This window comes from Amia ocellicauda, unplaced genomic scaffold (genome assembly GCF_036373705.1).
Source record: "Amia ocellicauda isolate fAmiCal2 unplaced genomic scaffold, fAmiCal2.hap1 HAP1_SCAFFOLD_75, whole genome shotgun sequence".
Classification (NCBI taxonomy): domain Eukaryota; kingdom Metazoa; phylum Chordata; class Actinopteri; order Amiiformes; family Amiidae; genus Amia; species Amia ocellicauda.
This window is the reverse complement of record NW_027103002.1, coordinates 263,141-281,567: the sequence shown is the minus strand read 5'-3', so window position 1 is coordinate 281,567 and position 18,427 is coordinate 263,141. Positions and strand designations below refer to the sequence as shown.

The 18,427-nt window shown below is 38.9% G+C and overlaps 1 non-coding gene across 1 annotated transcript; it reads right to left on the bottom strand.

Annotated features, from left to right (window-relative positions):
• Positions 1–16,151: 16,151 nt before the first annotated feature.
• LOC136742948 (U5 spliceosomal RNA) lies at positions 16,152–16,266 on the bottom strand. Its single transcript, XR_010815070.1, has one exon. It is a non-coding gene; the product is annotated as a U5 spliceosomal RNA (small nuclear RNA).
• Positions 16,267–18,427: the final 2,161 nt, after the last annotated feature.

Below are 18,427 nucleotides of genomic sequence, written 5' to 3'. Positions count from 1 at the left end.
AGGAACCAATCACCTATTGATCTGACAGACTATAAAGGACAAACACGGCCTTTCTTTCTCTCTCTCTCTCACCTGAACCAGTAACTCGCTGCCACAGCTCAACCTGTAGCTCTGTTGCCCGAACCGGAACCAGAAACCAACCAAGTCTTTGCCGGCAACAGAAGAGTTAAACTGGGAGAAGGAGATTGAGCCGTACAAAGAATTCTTTTAAAGGACTTTATTAAATAAAGAACTTTACAGACTGCGCTGCCCGCCTGTGCCCACCTGATCAGTGGAGTTTTACAGCTGGACAAATGACTAAGTCGACTGAATACGAAAGTGTCAGTCATTTATATAGCTATTTGAGTTTTAAGAAACTTGACCCTTGGAACAAACAGGGCCCTGCTTTCCTCAAAGACTTTGTCTTCAAGTAACTACGGTGGAAACCTGCTTACAAAGAAGATTTTGTGCACAACCTTGGAGCCTTCAAACCAGTGGAAAATCTGTTTGGAAACGACTCTACTTTCGCGAAACCCCAACTTCCAGGTGCATCGACTGAGTGGAAGTTCTTGGACAAAGCCGAACCAGACTGCCTTTGTTCCAAACCACACGGACCTCGTGCCGTGTGCTGTTATCTGAGCCCGAAGGCAGAGAGGCCTCTCTGCGACGAAGTTCAGATAAGTTTAACAGTTTGGAGTTCATGATTCATGACATTTGAGAAATCAATTAGAAATGTTAATCTGTGATTCATAACTCTAGAATGTGTAATATCATTTAGTTTTCTTAAATATAAATGTGTGTTGCATTAAACTGTTTTGTTGATAATTTTAGAAATAAAATCTGTCAACGCCGAGAAATATCTTCTCATTCCTGTTTAACTGTTTAGTCTGAAATTGACACAAGTGAATAGACATTAGATTATTGGTGGCCCTGCCTATCCTTAATCATTGAATAATAATCAGTTAATGGAAATTGTGGTAACAAGTAATGATAGGATCTTTCTCTCCACCTAAACGTTAATGAGACTGATATATATATATAACGAGAAGTTACCTGACATAAATACTAACCTGCGTAGTTATTTAATGTCTGACTAATAATACTAACAAGAGACTCACCTTCATCTTACTAACTGGTATTGTAGTCAATGTGTTTATAACCTCTTTTGTTTAACGATTTGTGTTATCATATGCGATCCCATGGTCTTTGATTTGGTCACGGAAGTGATTTGTCTTTGATTTGTTGATATAGAGTTGAATTTTAATTAGTTTTTCCCTTTTGTATAATTAGTGTAGTGCTACATTTAGTCTTTGTTTTGAATAAATTTGACAATTTATATCTTTGGAATTGGTGTCTGCGTCCAATTATTACAGAAATTGAGTTCTACAAGATTCCAGGATTCCAGGATTCGTGATAAGGTGATACTATAAATTCACTTCTTTAATTGAAATTTATAAGTGTACCTTACGCTACAGGTGGAACGGGAGCTTCGTGCCCTGGATGTGCATCCCACAAATCTCCATCAACTGCAAGATGCTATCCTATCAATATGGGCCAACATTTCTAAAGAATGCTTTCAGCACCTTGTTGAATCAATGCCACGTAGAATTAAGGCAGTTCTGAAGGCGAAAGGGGGTCAAACACAGTATTAGTATGGTGTTCCTAATAATCCTTTAGGTGAGTGTATATGGAAAAGGAACAATATGTGTACATCTCTGCATATGGTGCCCTAACAGATGTGCAAGTTACATGACAGACAGACACTCACACACACTTTCAAAGACAGACAGACAGACAGACACTCACACACACTTTCACACACTCACTTTCACAGACAGACAGACACAGACACAGACACACTCACTTTCACACAGAGACAGGCACATTTTCACACAGAGACAGACACACAAACACACACAAACAGACACAGACACACATACTTTGACAGACAGACAGACAGACACATGCATATTATGGGTCTTTGTTGGGTAGTGAAATGGGTAGCATCAGTCGCAGTGTGGGTAATGTCAGGGAGCCAATCATAGTCCCCGTTATTTGCATATCGTGGCGCAAAGCATTCTGGGAAAAGCAACTTAACACGTTTAGTCATGTATTTGTCCATAGTTTACACATGAGATGAAAGAGACAGTATGACGTATTGAGCACCTGGGATTCCTCATGTGTATGTGAGGGGCAGAGGAACCGGATCCCAAGTGTGCGTCCCAGGTGCTATAGGTTTCAAAGCATGCAGGGGAATAGGCACCCCACCCTGACACATATAGAAGACTGGATAGGGAGATATAAATAGCAATGGGGAGACTCTTGTACTTGGTGTGGCTCTATCCATATAGTGGGGCCAGCAGCCACTTAGCAGGTGTAGCAATAGAAGCTCAGCCTGGGGAGACTGGATTTAGCATTTCCTCTCCATTTTGATAAGTATCCTTAATCATTTCTGCAAAATACTTCTATGATACCTATGTATGTTTTTTACTTGTACTATATTATACTATCAAGTATCAGTGTACACATACAATGTGACCTGTTACATTAATACAGAGGCCACGGAAGGCCAGATCACTAATAGCCACTGTCCCCTGATATTACACTTTTTTACAATCACTTTGGCACTCATTTCAGAACCTTGATGTCATTTTTCAAAACTCTAGACACTAAACTCACACCCGATGATCAAAATGCACATTTTTCAAAACTCTAACACTTTTTTACAATTGCTTGGATACAATACACATCAACCTCAGATCATTTGTTCATTGAACTAAAATGACACAACTTAACATCAAAGTATTACCATTTCAAAATGCAATTCACACATTACATCTGAGATCACTGTCTATTCATTTCATTACAAAGATCTAACTATCAATTGATACAGCTGCTCAAAATGATAAGTGACTGTTGCATTACTCTTAATGCATAATTTTATGGAAACTGACAAACAGTATTCCATGTTTCGATCATGAAAGTTTCAGGATAATGAGATCCATTGACACCAATAACCGAGGAGCATGGTTTCTTAGGGTTACCATAGACTTGACTGTGTCTTCTTGTTTGTGAAGGAACAGGACTGTGTTTTCCTGTCTGGGTTCCCGCAGGCTTAAGTGTGTTTGTAAACTGCAGCGTAGGTTTGACCTACTATTAGAAAAAAAAAAAAAAAGGAGCGCTAATTAATTGTTCAATATCTGATACGCCGGTGATAATATAAAATAACGTGTTTATAGTTTATAGAAGTTTATAGTGTTTATGGTAAATGAAGAAAAGTCATTAAGTTATATACAAGTTCTATAAATGCAAACATTGAAAAGCATGTTTGTTGTTATTCCTATATAGGATTTAGTATTATTTGTGTTTTCTTGTTTTTTGCTATGTTTTCTCCCCTGTCGTTTATTGTTATTTTGCGGGCTTGCACGCCTTGGTTGTTGTGTACAAAACGATACATAGAAAATGGGAAAACGTGTTACTGTGTGGGAACAGCTCTAGTAAGACGGGCGACCCGCCACTTAAAGGTACACATGTAAGGTACATGTATGATAACTATGGAGTGAAGCGGTGCGTTTGACTGGACAATAGGTGACAGAAAATTAAGGTTTCCAGAAGATGGGACTTTTGATTCAGATAGACTTGAGCACCTAAAAACGGTTTTGCAAAATAGGAATACAAAGCATTAAGAAATGAGAAACCAAAGCTAGCTATCTTAAAACATTTGTTAGAGAAAAGAAAGAAAAGACAACAGGCATAATTCAATCTGAATGCCCCGAAGACAAATTAAAAATATATATATATGTTTTTCAGTATAAATGACAGTCCTCAAGATACTGAAGGAAAATTACTAGATAAGTAATAAATAAGGGTAGTTTGAGACACTGCAGGTCAATATAACATGCCAACCAAAACCATGGTATCTGAATTTACTATGGATATAAATTAATATGTGTCTCTTTGTATGTTTGTACGTTTTCAGTTTGCGCAAGGTAAATGTCCATATTTTGACTTTTTCATGTACTGTATAGTCCAGAATATGACTAAGAGAGTCATAAGTCACAAATAGTTACAGAATGATAGCTAAAAAACGCCAGTTAAATATGTTGTAATAACAGACCTACAAGAAAGTCAGCATTTAACTGTACACAGAATGCTATTGCAAACAGAAATAATAATACAAAATTAAGTTATTTAAATAGGTCTTACGAATACAGAAGTTAAAAGTAACATGTTAGAAATGGAATTAGAGCCAAATTTAGAAATAGGAATCCGAGGCAACCACAAACATTCGGTGAAGGTTTCTTACATATTGATAAATAGATAACCAGATACTCCAGGAAATTAACGATGTGCTCATTTGGAAGCTATGAGTTCCACAATGAAGAGTTTTTAAATCCCTAGAAATAGATCCCTAAATACAATGTGTAGGTAAGAAATTAACTATTGATCAGTTCAATCTGGATTCGGGAACAGTTCTTCTGAACCTGTACTGGTGTAGATTGGACTTCAATAGGAGGAAGTGTCACAATAAAGACATGAGCCGCGCAGGAGGACAGTCTTAGTGCCCACGCAGGTTCTTAGTTGGGGAAATCATTGACTGGACACATTTTTTGAAAATGTGCTTTCCTGAAGTACCTGGACATCATTATTGAGATCAATGAAAAGGCTTATTTTCCAAAGATTAAATACATTCATTAACTACAATAATGTAGTGAAATGTATATAAATAGTAATAATACAAATCGATCAAATATAACTTGCATTTTCTTGTAAGAAATTAGGAATAGGAGAAAGAACAGCTGTTGGGATGCAGTGCGATGTTATCCAAAATTGAAAGCGGTTGAGAAAGGAGAGTTTGTTCTGTGTGAGACAAATGTACTGCCACGAGAGACTCTGATGGTGATTGACTGGAATATGAGGGAAAATAATGAAGTTACTACAGGTATAACTAAAGGTGTAACATAACTAATTTAATGAAACATAGTCATGGCAAGTTATAAAACTGTTTGGAAATAGTCCTTTCACAAACAGAAATACCCTATCAATTAGGAAGAGGGGGGCAGGGGGCAAGGGCCGTATGTGCTCCTCTGCTCCCCCTGTTCGCCTGAGCAGACAAGCAGCCTGAGATGAGAGAGAGAGAGAGAGAGAGAGAGAGAGAGAGAGAGAGAGAGAGAGAGAGAGAAGTCAGAGACAAGGCAGAGACTGTAAGTACGTGTAAGGGTTCATAACTTATTACAAACAGAGCAAGAGTGTAATGAATGGTAATTTACACTGCTTGTATTAATAATGATAATAATATTGATGTTGATACAGACGAATACATCACATACTAGATGACAACCGCATAAAACTAATAATAATGAAAATAGGAATAATAGGAGTATGGAAATAATTTCAAATTATGGTTTATTGGTAAAAAATGAATTGAGAAACAAAGATTAATAACTGCCATCATTTACCCAACTACTATTAACTATGGTGTTGAAGGAGCTGCTGTAATAGTTATTGTAATGTTCTCAGGTATTTAAGTTAGATAAAAGGACAAAGATAAGCACATTGTTTTGAAACTTTGACAACTCCACACAAAAAGAGTATCTACACTAGGAAGTAAAGCTGATTCAATAAACACAGGAGATATGATGCTGCTGACGACAGCTGAGTGCTGTACTGAAATAATTTGATAAATGAGATAAATTGGAATCAAGATTATTATTATTTTGAATTGTCCCTTTACTAGAAACCTTATAGATTGTGCGAATGTCAACTAATGTGATAGAGATGCCTTTTATAAGGACGATCTCTGATGTTGTGTGAACCACACATTGTGTCTTCAGACTGATTTATTCCACATGGCAGATATGCATATTATGAATCGTGTCCTGAAGGAACCGATGTCTGACCCATATGGAGAAGATGCTGGTGTTCTTGTTGAGACACAGTAGGCCGAGGGCGCGGCTTTAAAGACAGCCTCACAGCAACTTGAACAGACCAATGCTGAGGTCCACTACGCTGAAGTGATGCTTGACTCAGTGGAGAAATAAGTTAAAATACTATAATTAAAGGTTTTCCAGATTATAGGAATCTACAATATATTGTGAAACTGCTCAGATGACGTCCGCAGTAGCACATATTCTTCTATTGATAGTTTAATTTATAATGTACTATTAGTGGAGATGTCACATTATTCAAATGAATAGAATGACAGCCATGAAGTCAGAATCAGTCCATTGCCCTTCACTTAAGATTTGTACAATGTATAATGTTTATAAATCAAAACGCAACAAATATATGTACAATACAGTTTACAAACTGAATTTGTAAAAAAGAATGTTTTGCTGACTTTTGTATTCTCTTTGAAGCAACAAAATGTATGTGTTATGTATGTCGTAACTAGGGTTTGACTTTTATGACCTGGGGCTGGATGAAATTTAATTTGAGATGCACTGTAAAAGCTCCAGGAAATTGCAACTGGCCACTGCACCTTCCATAAGAGAGCTCAAACATTTGCTAATGCATTGGTTGCCTCACAGGCACTCTTTCCCTGGTTTGCCCATGTGGCGCATGGTGTTGGCCACACGGGCAAAGGGGGGATGTGTGCATCAGTCTTTTAAATTGGTTTGCCCCAGGTTTTATAGTAACAGCTTAGCAATATTGTAGAACTTGCCACATTTGTCAAGCTCATAATCCTGCAATATGCAAATAGATTGTGTTCAAAAGCTTAAATGTTGTGGATATGAATATATACTTGTAATAATATATAGGTGTTCTAAATGGGTTGAAGCCTATCCCGTAGGAAGGCTGAAGTAGTAAAAGTAGCAAAAATACAGTTAAGGGATGTTATATGTAGATTTCGCATTCCAGGGAAATTTCCAGTGATAGGAACACTCACTTCACTGGGACAATAGTGCAGGAACTATGCAAAGCCCTGCGAGGTAAACAACATTTTCACTGCCCCATCAGGCTCAGTCAGCTGGAGCAGTGGAGAAACAAAATGGGATATTAAAGAATAAGCTGTCTAATATATGCAAACAAACAGGACTCAAACGTCCAGATCCCCTTCCTATAGTCCTAATGACAATGAAATCGTCAGCAAATTGAGAAAAACAGGTCTTTCTCTGTGTGAGATTATTATGGGATGACTTATGAGACTCTCCATCACTCCTCCATTGTCTGTAAGGGAAATGGACATCCACTTGATGGATGATGCTATGTTGTCTCTTTGTATGGGACTAACACGTGCTTTCGAAGCTGTCCATTCACAGATGAAAGCCGCCCAGACTGAACCATCCCAGCAGGTTTACCACCCCTTCCAGCAAGGTGACTGTGTATATCAAAGCACACAAGAGAAAGTCCTCCCAACAGCCCAGGTGGACAGGGCCCTACCAGGTGCTCCTGACCACCCACACAGCTGTGAAGTGCCTAGGAACGACGACATGGATCCACTCCTCACACTGCAAACTTGCCAATCGAGGCGAACAGCACAACCCTGGTGGAGAACAGAGGGATAAAGGAATTGTTCTTCCACATCAGATTTGACATTACTGTATGTATGCAGGCCCTTGTAATTGCTTTTCCAATACTGCCAACTGGTTATTGATGATTGATTTCACATTGTGGTACGAGTATCGAGTGAAATGAGTGCTATCCACCTCAACAACACAGCGATAACATGGAGCCGGCAGGTGATCCAGGTCACAATAGAGGTCAAGCAGTGGGAGGAGGAAGACGTGGTGGTCAAAGGTGTAGCGTAAGGTACACTTATAAAATTCAATTAAAGAAGTGAATTTATAGTATCACCTTATCACGAATCCTGGAATCTTGTAGAACTCAATTTCTGTAATAATTGGACGCAGACACCAATTCCAAAGATATAAATTGTCAAATTTATTCAAAAACAAAGACTAAATGTAGCACTACATTAATTATACAAAAGGGAAAAACTAATTAAAATTCAACTCTAGATCAACAAATCAAAGACAAATCACTTCCGTGACCAAATCAAAGACCATGGGATCGCATATGATAACACACAAATCATTAAACAAAAAAGGTTATAAACACATTGACTACAATACCGGTTAGTAAGACGAAGGTGAGTCTCTCATTAGTATTGTTAGTCAGACATTCAATAACTATGCAGGTTAGTATTTATGTCAGGTAACTTCTCGTTATATATATATCAGTCTCATTAACGTTTAGGTGGAGAGAAAGATCCTATCATTACTTGTTACCACAATTTCCCTTAACTGATTATTATTCAATGATTAAGGATAGGCAGGGCCACCTATAATCTGGTGTCTATTAACTTGTGTCAATTTCAGACTAAACAGTTAAACAGGAATGAGAAGATATTTCTCGGCGTTGACAGATTTTATTTCTAAAATTATCAACAAAACAGTTGAATGCAACACACATTTATATTTAAGAAAACTAAATGATATAACACATTCTAGAGTTATGAATCACAGATTAACATTTCTAATTGATTTCTCAAATGTCATGAATCACAAACTCCAAACTGTTAAACTTATGTGAACTTCGTCACAGAGAGGCCTCTCTGGCTTCGGGCTCAGATAACAGCACACGGCACGAGGTCCGTGTGGTTTGGAACAAAGGCAGTCCGGTTCGGCTTTGTCCAAGAACTTCCACTCAGTCGATGCACCTGGAAGTTGGGGTTTCGCGAATGTAGAGTCTTTTCCAAACAGATTTTCCACTGGTTTGAAGGCTCCAAGGTTGTGCACAAAATCTTCTTTGTAAGCAGGGTTCCACCGTAGTTACTTGAAGACAAAGTCTTTGAGGAAAGCAGGGCCCTGTTCGTTCCAAGGGTCAAGTTTCTTAAGACTCAAATAGCTATTTAAATGACTTTCGTATTCAGTCGACTTAGTCAATTGTCCAGCTGGATGGCTGGGCACAGGCGGGCAGCGCAGTCTGTAAAGTTCTTTATTTAATAAAGTCCTTTAAAAGAATTCTTCGTACGGCTCAATCTCCTTCTCCCAGTTTAACCCTTCTGTTGCTGGTAAAGACTTAGTTGGTTTCTGGTTCCGGTTCTGGCAACAGAGATACAAGTTGAGCTGTGGCAGCGAGTTACTGGTTTAGGTGAGAGAGAGAGAGAGATGCCGTGCGTTACCCTTTATACGCCTGTCAGATCAATAGGTGATTGGTTCTTTAGTTTGTGAGATTGGATTTCGGCTTCAGCCCCCAGTGTCCTATTGGAGGGGGGCTTGATTTATGACTGATGTCAATCCATGCCATCTTTTGGAAATGCCGGTTGGCACGGGTTCGTAGCTCTGTGTCGGGATTTCGGCTCTCGTCCATTTCAAAGAGTTTTTATTTCCTACAGGCCCCCTTCCCCAGACATCTCACAGCAGGGATTCCAAGCTATTTGGCCCATTCTTGGTGCCATCCTCCCAAGACTGTCACTTTGATGTAAACCAGTTCACATGCTGATGAGTTAAGGAAATCTGATAAATTTGGGGGGGAGAGGTCTTCTTTAGATCAGTGCTTCAGCTCAGAGCTAAAATGCTCTTATCAGAATACACCCAACATAACGCTACACTGGTTAATTCTGTTCTGGGAAAACCACAATCCTGCAGGTTTAATAAGTCTCTCTACACATCAGTCCCTGAGTACCTTCAACCAATGGTCATTTTGACCAATTAAGCCCAAGAATTGAGTCAATTAAGTTGTCATGGACTACCCAGTGAAGACGTGAACTAACGACTAGGTCACACTGTGAGCTCACCAGAGCAGACATTACACTGAGCTCACTGTGAGCTCACTTAGCGCTTTTCCAGCGACATGGTGCCGGTGCTGGAGCCGGAGCTGCTGCTCGGCCTGGGATCCAGCTGATCTTTTTTGAACCGGCCCGCTTTTCCACCGGTTTTGACGTCACTGGATGTGGGCGTTCCCAAGCATGGAGTAGAAGTGGAGAAACACAGCAATAGTAATCAGCACCGAGGCGACTGCGTCTTTAAACCCCATTTAACATCACAATCAAACTCATTCCGCGTCTATGGCAAATCGTAACCCTAATGTTACAAATGTTCCCTAAACACCTATTTTGCAGGATCAATAAAAAATTATTAGGATTTTTTAAACTTTTACTGACACACATAGTTAATAGCAATGTGTTATAACTTTACCGAAAATAATAATCTGTATATCTTTAATTGTTTAGACGTTATTAAGATATAATGCATCTTTCACATAGGGAACATTTGTAACATGTTAGGAAAAACAAACAAATGATTTGAAAATATTCATAATTACAGCATACAATTTGTCAGGCTTCATAACAATGGTATTTATAACATACTCTGTAAAAATCAAGCAAATAGCATTTGTGGTTCACGAGAAAATATGTATATATAATCAAAGCTATCAGACTATAGCAGCCGGTGTATGAAGACACATACGATTATACAGCATTATTTGGCAGCTTCGCAAGACCTAATTTTAAACGTTGTTGGTAAGTTAGATAATTAGTGGGGACCCGCTATTTGCAGTTCTTCCCCTCCATAATTGCTAAAATAAAGTTTTACTGACATTTTATTGACCCTACCACTGCATAGGGCACATCTGTAACATGAACGCTACTGAATGGCACATACATTGAAAACTACGGAGAACTGAGACAAATCCACTTTACACTTCATAAATAATCTTAAAACGTTTCCAACCAAGGCAACACCCACTTGAAATACGTTCATTCTCATTTTTGGTAAACAAAAAGAGAGATTGTTACATATGTTCCCTATGATGCATCTACAGAGAGAGAGAGAGAGAGAGAGACAGACAGACACTAACTCTCTCTCTCTCTCTCTCTCTCTCTCTCTCTCTCAGCTGGGAGTGTGTGGGAGGGGTCTGCAGTGAGCGGGAGTGCTGCTGAGAGCTCTGTCCTTTGGCTGCGTTTTTTTGTTGCTTTACTTTTTTCAGTTTGTTTATTTTGTCTTCTGTTTTCAGTGCTTTTCTTATTGTGGGGGAACAGGGGAGGGGAGGGGGGAGTACCGGTAGTTCTTCCCGGGTCGGGGGGTCGGACCCCCTGAATGCGTCTTTTGAAAAACTGACCCGACGCCATGGAGTCAAGATCGCTCCGGTGCAGTTCTGCCCCCTAGAGCAGTGTGTGTTAGCGGTTGGGGAGGTAGCAGGGTGTGAAAATATCAAGTCTGCTGCCATTGTTATCTTCTTAAAAACCACTGATCTGCTCAATCAGCTAGTGGCTAATGGCACAGTGTTAGACGACACTTTCACCCCGGTGTTGCCGCTCGCTGCTCCTGCCCGGAAGGTAACGCTGTCTAACGTCCCTCCGTTCATCTGCACCGGCTCGGGCAGCTGATGTCCGGCATTAAGAGGGTCCCGCTGGGCTGCAAAGCCCCGCAACTGAAACACGTCGTGTCCTTCCGAAGGCAGCTGTATATGATCCTCAATAACATCAATGAGGATCTTAATGTCTCCGAAGTTGGATCTCTCTTGCTGCCACCACCACGAAGATTGCTCTTTAGTAATGTTGGAAAGTCAAAGACAGCAACCGTCAGGGTTCTTGCATATGACGTATTCGTGCTGCACCTCTCTGCAAGGATCCAGGACAGTTTGTCAATGTAAACTCCAGTGCCTGGGAATATTTCCACCTAAAAGACAATGGTAAATAAAAAACAAGTTTATCCCCAAACTATTCTTATATTATGTTAAGTGGAATACATTATCAGTAAGGCTGTGATTTTGTTACAGAAATGTGTTATTAAAGACCATAGTATGTCTCAATTCTAAGTTTATTAATTTACAGACATAATAAAGTCAGTGAATCTGTGACACCCATAATTCAATTACATTCTTATTATCAACTATAACTATGAATATAACTGATAATGTAGCATCATTAGATTGTTTACAACCAATATTTGTTTTCAATATATATATTTTTACCTTGTCTTTGTAATATTGTAGACCAAGAGTGTTATACCTGTTTTGGTGATTCTTTGTCAGATTCAGAACAATTTGCTGTGGGGCTGTCAGAACCACTTGATGGTGACACACTTTTGTCTTCATTGCTGATAAATGTGGCTTTTGTTACAATTTTTTTCAGATTGTCCAAAAGGTCTGGAATCTCTGGAGAAAAAAACCTTAGTATTAAATGATAATCATTTCTAGTAATATATTTAATGCAAAGTGAAAACAAAACCATCAATGCCTGCAATTATACTTGAGAGACTTGCTCTATGTTATTGGCAAACTGACCTTTTTGTGGGTCATTAACATTAGCTACGAAAAAAATAAAAAAGATAAAATACAAGAATTTCCAGGTCTAATGTAATGCATATAGTCATTAATGTAGGATTATGAAGTTATGTTGAAAAACTTTATTTAATAATCAGTATTATTAAACTATTAGACAGTGCACATTAAGAGTCTGTATTGTGGTTCTAGATTACTTCAGTATGATCAACTATAATACATTACTCTGGAATCTAAATTACTGAAGAATAACATTTATCAAGGTAAGGAATTATTTGCTATAAATAAAAAAACTTACCATCAACCATACGGTTTCGAAGACATTGGTTTTCATTTTTAAGTCTTGTGTTTTCCTTTTCGAGCTGCTTAACGTTTTGCTGTAGCTCAACTTCACTGGACTCTTTAAATGTCTGTAGAATATGACGGGATCTAATTCTTGAAGCTCCATCGGTTTTCTTTCTTATTTTGTGCTGTATTCAGAGAGGAAAAGAGTTTAAAATGAAAATATATATATATATATATATATATATATATATATATATATATATATATATATATGAATATGATTAAAAAAAAACAATCCTGCAATACATTTATTTAATATTTGCAGTAATTATCTCACCGGTAACTGTGGTTCATCAAGGTCACTATCATCTGAAATTTGAAGTTTTTTGTTTGGTTTAGGTACTCTCTTCATTTTAGGACAGGGCATTTTTGTTAGGTCATTAAGTTTTCTTCTTAGTTCGCCTTCTTTTCCTAAAATAAAAATAAAATAAATAAAACCCTGCATTATGTCCACAGATATTTGGGGATTATATTTATTTGTCATAAAAATACTGTGCTTTGACCATACAAATTAAGATGAACAGCCAACACTGAATCAAAACTGAAGTTAAATTATATCTGGTTTAATTTATTTTGTGATTTGGGGGATTTTATTGTAAAGCACAACACACAATAAATCGTTCTTACAAATGCCAGTCAAGTATGACGAGTTTTTAGCGCCCTCACCACCACCTACCATGTTATAAGAGTATGTTAGACGTACAACACATTAATAACTTAAACATTCATTTCAAATATACTGTGATTGTATATATCAAATAGCATGTAAAGACTTTAATGTTTTTTTTTTAAATAAACATTGTTACCAGTCATAATGATCTGCGCTTCATGGACAGGCCATCCACCTTTTGGAGGTTTGTTCGTGTCTCTCCACTCTGCTCTGAAGTTTCGAGTCGTCTCTTCGTCATCATCAGCAATGCTGAATAAATCAAAATTGCGAAAGCAAGCAGTGGGAATCACGCTGTAAGAGTCTTTGTCGACCCCGCTTTCCCACTTCACCAACGCGTGCATCACCGCCATACTACCTTCACCTTCTCGTCCGTTTTTCCCCCGACAAGTCACGGCACAAAAAACAGTCCCGCTCTGCATTCTGGTACTTGGCGTTCTTAATAACACCAACAGGGTGTAATCGCATAGACCACTCGAGTATAAAGTACTACATATCCCATCTGTTACAGTTTTTTTTCTTCTTCTGAAACTGCAAGCGCACTACATAAAGTTTGGCAAATGAAGAAATTTGGATGATGAGTTTACAATCTTATAAACAGTATTTAAGTAAACCTAGATATGCAATTCCAAAAAGAACAGCATCGAGATGGAGAAACAGGATACAAAAATAATAATACAATGTTTATACTTTTTGTATTTTAATTACAGTATGTAATTATTGCCTTTTGATTTACATTTACAGAAAAAGAACGGCGGCAAACGTGGACTACCCAACAAGAAGCAACAAAGTTACTAAAATATCAGATTCTCAGGTAAGCTTCATGCAGCCATACATGTATAATTATAAAATCAATCCAAAAAATAGACCTTGTTTACCCTACAACTGATTTGAGTGTTAATTCTATTTAAGATATAAAAAAATATTTTATTTTCTGAACTAATAATCTGTGAACATTCTATTATCTCTATAATTTTAATTAATACATTTATTTTATTATTGGTGGAACATTATGTTTTTCAGCTCAGATGATTTCACGTACCATCAATTTTTCTGTTAATAAATGTGCAAAAACAAATCAGATGGATAGGCCCCTACATATGAACATTAAGTTAAAGGCCTAGAGTGAGTGTTCTTCACTTCCAGTCATGGCGGGCCACAATCCAGCTCTTTGTAACTCATCAACAACCAAAGACCTGGGAAAAGGGTTAAATGGCTTCAGTTAAGCCAATTAGGTAATTAAGAGCTCAACTGGAAAAAAAACAGCAGGCATAGGGGTACTTTAGGACCACAGTCACTGATATAACCTACAATGTTGTTGTAATGAAAATCAGCAGACAGTGGGCCTCCTCCAGGACTAAGGTTGAGAAGCACTGGTCTTGAAGACCACAATAACAATCGACCTCAAGGGCTAGGGATATTCGAGGTGATGCTAAACCAGTCCTGAATGTTTAAATATAATGTTATTTTCTTGTAGTGTGCCGTTGCTGTTAATGCAACCAGTTATATTGAGCCATCAAATACAGAAGCTGACGAAAGACATCAACATGTAAATTTAGTTGTAAATTTAAAGTGTGTGTGAAAAGTATTTTGTATATGGAGATTAACCCATAGTTTCACAGATAAATTGTGGACCAGTGATATTCAGGATCTTCAAAACAAGTCCTGAATGCTCAAACTTAACACTTCTTTTTTTAGAGTGTCGTTGCTGTCAATCCAGCCAGTGATGTGGAGCCATCAGATACAGAAGCTGATGAAAAACAACATGTAAATTTCCTAAATTAATATGGTGCATCAGAATACTTATTTAGCACTTTCAACTGTTTCTTTGTGATTCCTAAAATTACTTTACAGGCTGGGGCTGGGGGAAGACACTGCGCCCGCCTGGAGAAGCCTGTACAAGCCCCCCTCAATAAGAGAGCTGGCAATCTGCAGTGGAGGGTGTTACACACCATTATTGCTGTCAATTCTTTTATTACTGTTCTTAACCCTGCTGTGTCCGACGCCTGCCCATTCTGTGCTCAGAGAGAGACCGTGTTTCACTGTTTCAGCACTTGCTCTCGGTTGTCACCCATTTTTAGTCTTTTAACTCGTCTTTTTACTGATCTTAACCTGATTTTTAACACAAAGGTTTTTATTTTAGGGGCGCGATACACCAGAAAGACCAAACATGTGGACCAGCTGGTAAACTTCTTGCTGGGCCAGGCTAAAATGGCCGTCTATAAGACTAGGAAGAACAGAGTGTGTGGGGAGGGCAGTGAGGATGCAGTGAGAGTGTTTGCCATGCTGGTCAAGTGCAGAGTCAGACTAGAGTTTAACTATTACAGGCTGATGAATGATTTGGAGAGTTTTGAACAGGTCTGGTGTATTAATGATGCCCTTTGTGAATTGTATGACGGGGAGTTGGTTTTTATTATGTAATTCATTTATAGGGTTTAGTATTTGATGGTTGTTTTGTTGTGTGTATTGGGTTGCTTTCTTTAAAAGTGTACAGATCAGTGGCGGAGTTAATGCTTGTTGGGGGGAGACAAACAAAGGGGAACACTATTTTTTATTTATTTATTTATTTTCTTTTGTATGAATTATTGCGTGTTGCAAACAGGCAATGAAGTCTGATAAAAGTCAAAAAGTCTCTCTCTCTCTCACACACACACACACAGCCAGCAAGACACACAGAGCCAGCCAGCTCAGCGATGACATCACAAACATCTCTCTCAGGTGACTCCTATGACATCACAGAGCACGTACATTCCGTTGCTTGCCGTCTGTCAACCACTCAGTCACTGCCAGCCAGACTGGCTGGCTGACTGGATGGTGGGGCTGCTTGCTGCTGCTGCGTACCTTAGCAAGCTTATTTGCTTGACCGGCCTTCCTCCTCCGCCCACATGCCCACCTATGTCCGATCTGCTGTTCACCTGGATCACAGCTCCGCCCCAACAAGGCAGAGCCTCCCAAGAATGGTACAAACTCACCCACGATCCCCTCCACGGAAAGCTATAGCAAAAGGCAAAAGCATTATACGTAATGAAGAGGAACCCGAGTCCAAGACGCATCCGACCAGCCATACATATTTGTGTGTATTAAAGATCACATTTTATTACATTTAGATTTTCTGTACTTTATTACATCTTTTTGTGATTTTTAAATGTATTGTTTCTTTTCCTTATATATGTATGTATGTATGTATGTATGTGTGTGTGTGTCTGTGTGAAAGTGTATGTGTTTGTGTGTCTCTGTGTGAAAGTGAGTGTGTGTGTGTCTGTCTCTGTGTTTGTGTGTCTGTCTCTGTGTGAAAGTGAGTGTGTGTGCGTGTGTCTGTCTGTGAAAGTGTGTGTGTGTGTGTGGGTGTGACAGTGTGTATGAGTGTCTGTCTGTCATGTAACTCGCACATCTGTGAGGGCACCATTTTTGCAGAAAGAGATGTACACATTTTGGAGCAACATATGCTGCCATCCAGACATCGTCTTTTCCAGGGACATCCCTGCATTTTTCAGCAGGATAACGCCAAACCACATTCTGCCCAGATTACAAGCGCATGGTTGCGTAGGCAGAGAGTGCGGGTGCTAGCATGGCCTGCCTGCAGTCCTGACCTGTCTCCGAATTGAGAATGTGTGGCGCACTATGAAGTGCAAATTAAGACAACGAAGGCCCTGTGCAGTTGCGCAGCTGAGGAAATGCATAATGGATGAATGGGGGGAAATCCCACTTGCTAAACTTAACCAAGTGGTGTCTTCAGTGCCCAAGTGCTTAATAAGTGTTATTAAAAGAAAAGGTGATGTTACATAGTGGTAAACAGTCGACTGTCCCAACTTTCTTGGTTTCTTTTCACTGCTAATGAGATGCTGTAGAGTGAGTTAGTTATATTGCTTTCAGGAGCTCTAATCGTATTGATGAGTTCATGCAGCATTTGTAATTGAATTTCAAAAAGAAATCCTTGCTGTCTGGCCTGTGTGTATGAGATGTACTCTGTCAATCTTTGGCTAACAACTGAAACATTGGTAGAACAGAAATGGCAACATAAAAAAGAAAAGTACATTTTAAAAGAGCACATTAAATAGGATGAATATACAGTTTTTTACAATCACTTTGTCACTAATTTCAGAACCTTGATGTCATTTTTCAAAACTCTAGACACAAAACTCAAAACGGTCATCACTTGTAACACAGGCTGTCCAATGTTCAAAACATTGCATTGTGCATTCATATCTTTAAAGAAACCTTGCACTTGCAGACTTGTTGGTTCAAATAATTCATTTATCATGAAATACCATAGTAACATTTATTTAGATCACCCACACAGAAGATACCGATAGTTTCACTGTGTAGTTGTTCGTACAATCATTAAATATTGTAGTACAAAATATGTGATACATGTTTCATTATGGTACTACACATAAATACATCACTGTAAAAGGACTAGTAGAGAGAATACTACAGACACAGTGGAATCATTGAACAAAATCTGAAATGTATTGATGCAATACAATCAAATCACACCATAGGTTTCTTTGAATCCATGCAACAATAATTAGCTACAAAAAAGAACAAAACTACAGTAAAATGTCAACTGCAGTGTTCCTCACCTGGCTTAGTGTAAAACAAAGGATTGATTACTGTACTTCTGAATTTCCATCAGCCCTGTGTTCAGGTTCAGGTTCTCACAACCATTTTTCACAAGAGGCATCTTGAAACTGAACATACCTGAACATACTCAGTCATCAGCTGCTTCACTCTGTCTGCATTTCTTTCAAAAGGCACACTATACTCTGTGCTACACATTGGTATGCAGTATACAGTCATTTGACAATTGAGAGTAGCCTAATGTTTAGTGCATGCTGAAGACTTGCCGCTTCTCAGTACGGAAATTTCTGATGATTGAGGCCACAGTTGATCCTGAGTTGATTCTGAGGTTTGATTGAATCATTGTAGCTGCCTCAGTCATGGTCATGCCATGATTTACAACATGCTCTACAACTATTTCTCGGATTTCACTGGACACTATTTGCTGTTGCTGCCGCTGTCTGGTCCGTGGCCTTGTCCTCTACCACGTTCCCCCAACACCTCTCAAATGAGGCCCATGGCTGCCTCTCTGGTGAGGCCTAAGCCCTCCTCTATGACGAGGCCCACGACCACCTCTCAGAAGGGGTGCATGTCCCCTTCCATTCCTTTGACCACCACGTCTTCCTCCTCCCACTGCTTGACCTC